At 47.3% G+C, this 2,890-nt stretch overlaps 1 long non-coding RNA gene across 1 annotated transcript in view; it reads left to right on the top strand.

Annotated features, from left to right (window-relative positions):
• Nucleotides 1–293: 293 nt before the first annotated feature.
• The window catches only part of LOC119954959, a 5,986-nt gene continuing 3,389 nt past the window's right edge, over nt 294–2,890 (top strand). Inside the window, exon 1 of the long non-coding RNA XR_005458342.1 lies at nt 294–483. This is a non-coding gene — a long non-coding RNA (uncharacterized LOC119954959). The remainder of the gene's footprint in view (nt 484–2,890) is intronic.

Raw genomic sequence — 2,890 nt, 5'->3', positions numbered from 1 at the left:
CTCTCTCTCTCTCTCTTTCCCTCTCCCTCCCCCTCCCTCCCTCTCCCTCCGTCTCTCCCTCTCTCTGTCTCTCTTTCCCTCTCCCTCCCTCTCCCTCCGTCTCTCCCTCTCTCTGTCTCTCTTTCCCTCTCCCTCCCTCTCCCTCCCTCTCTCTCCCTCTCCCTCCGTCTCTCCCTCTCACTCTGTCTCTCTGCGGTTTGATTTTGTCAGTCTCCGATGCTGCTCAGGGTTATTGATGGGGGTGGGTTTGTTTGTTTGGGGTGGGGGAGGAGGGGGGGGGGGGGGGGGTGGTGTACAGGATGTAACAGCGGCCGTCTCACATTCCAACATCGGCAGCTTTCCTGTTGGGACAGGAACCGTGTACATTCCGGAACTTGGGAACACCAACCCTGCAAAGTTCTGCGGTGGGAACTGCCCGTCTCTGCGACATGAAGGTGGTCTTCCTCATTCTCCTGCTGTTGGCCACGGCCCCCAGTGTGGTGGGTGAGTAGCCGCTTCCCGTTCTCCGGGCGGGACCCCGGGACACCCCCCCCCACCCCCTCCCCCCTCCCACCGCCTGGGTTTGCTGACGCTCCCCAAACGATTGGGGGGGAATCGCATCGAGCGGTGAGGAGGAGGTCCAGAGGCTCCAGTGTGATTTGGACAAGTTGAGCGAGTGGGCAAGCAGAGGGCGGATGCAGTGCGAGGGGCTGAATGTGAAGCTATCCAGTCCCGGAATTTTAAAGAAACGCTTCCTCACATCCAACTTAAACCAGCACCCGCCTTATTCCCCAACTACGCCCCTGCTCCTAACCCTATCCCTCGAGTAGACACATCCTCCCAACGTTTACCGTGTCTAATTACCCCACCCCCACCCCCCCACCACTCCCAAGAATCTGTTATGTTTAGAGAACAAGGGAGCGAGTGAGTGAGAAAGAGGGCCGGGGGGAGAGAGAGAAAGACGGAGAGAGAGAAAGAAAGATAGATGGAAAGAGAGAGAAAGGGAGAGAAAGAGGGTCAGGGATAGAGAGAGGGCAAGAGAGAGGGAGAAGGAGAGATAGAGAAATTCTTCCTCAGATCTGTCTTAAACGAGCACTCCCTTTATTTCTTGGCAATTGGGCGATAGGGTGGCAATGCTGCCCCCCCAGCGCCAGGGACCCGGGTTCAATTCCAACCTCAGTGACTGTCTGTGTGGAGTCTGCACATCCTCCCCGTGTGTGCGTGGGTTTCCTCCGGGTGCTCCGGTTTCCTCCCACAGTCCAAAGGTGTGCAGGTTGGGTGGTGTGTGTGTATCAGTCTGTGTGCATCCCTGTCTGTGTGTGTCTCTCTGTGTCTGTATATCTGTGTGTGTCTCTCTGTGTCTGTATATCTGTGTGTGTCTCTCTGTGTCTGTATATCTGTGTGTGTATGTGTACATCTTCCTCTGTTTATATGTGTGTATCTGCATGTGTGTATTCATCACACTGTATCTGTGTGTGCATCTGTGTCTGTATCTCGTATGAGTATGTATCTCTGTGTTTGTATCACTCTACGTGCGCAAATTTGTGTGTATCCCTGTGTGTGCGTATATCTGTGTGTGCGTATCTGTGTGTGTGTGTACCTGTGTGTGCATCCGTGTCTGTGTGTGTCTCTGTGTATGTGTATAACTGTGTGTGCTTGTGTGAGTGTATGTGTCTGTGTATCTATAAGTGTATCTGGGTGTATATATATGTTTGTGTGTATATCTGTGTGTGCCTGTATCTGTGTGTGTATATATATCTGTGTGTGTATATATCCGTGTGTATATCTGTGTGTATATATATCTGTGTGCGTGTATATCTGTGTGTGTATATATCTGTGTGTGTGTATATATATATATATCTGTGTGCGTATATATCTGTGTGCGTATATATCTGTGTGCGTATATATCTGTGTGCGTATATATCTGTGTGTATATATATCTGTATGTGTATATATATCTGTGTGCGTGTATATCTGTGTGTGTATATAATCTGTGTGTGTATATATATATATCTGTGTGCGTATAGATCTGTGTGTGTATATATCTGTGTGTATATATCTGTGTGTGTGTGTATATCTGTGTGTGTGTATATATATATCTGTGTGTGTATATCTGTGTGTATATATCTGTGTGTATATATATCTGTGTGTATATATATCTGTATGCGTGGGTATCGGTGTGTGTGTATGTGAGTGTTTGGTGTGTGTATGTATTCCTCTGTGTGTGTATATTTGTGTGTATATCTGTGTGTGTGGGGGGCTATCTGTGTGTGTGTACATCTGTATGTGAGTATATCTATGTGTATGTATCTGTGTGTATATCAGTGTGTATTGTGTGTGTGTGCACATCTGTGTGGGTGTAACTGTATGTGTGTCTGTGTGTATATCTGTGTATGTATTTGTATATGTTTTTGTAAGTGTATCTGTGTGTGTGGATGTTGGTGTGTGTATATATGTGTGTGCGTGTGGGGGGAGGTGGGTATCTGTGTGTTGTATGTGTATGTGTGTCTGTGTATATATGTGTATCTGTCTGTGTATCTGTGTGTATATATCAGGGTGCGTATACATCTGGTGTGTCTGTATCTGTGTGGCTGTGTATCTGTGTGTGTGTATATCTGTGTACATGTGTCTGTGTATCTGTGTGTATCTATGTGTGTGTGTCTATGTGTATGTGTGTATATATTTGTGTGTGTATGTGTGTGCCTATATGTGTATCTGTATGTGTGTCTGTATGTGTGTGTGTGTATGTATCTGTGTGTGTGTATCTGTGTGTGTGTGTCTGTGTGTCCGTCTGTGTGTGTCTGTGTGTATCTGTGTCTGTCTGTGTCTGTGTGTGTTTATCTGTGTCTGTGTGTGTGTATCTGTGTCTGTGTGTGTATCTGTGTCTGTGTGTATCTGTGTCTGTGTCTGT

This window comes from Scyliorhinus canicula, chromosome 20 (genome assembly GCF_902713615.1).
Source record: "Scyliorhinus canicula chromosome 20, sScyCan1.1, whole genome shotgun sequence".
Classification (NCBI taxonomy): domain Eukaryota; kingdom Metazoa; phylum Chordata; class Chondrichthyes; order Carcharhiniformes; family Scyliorhinidae; genus Scyliorhinus; species Scyliorhinus canicula.
This window is presented reverse-complemented; position numbering and strand designations above follow the sequence as displayed.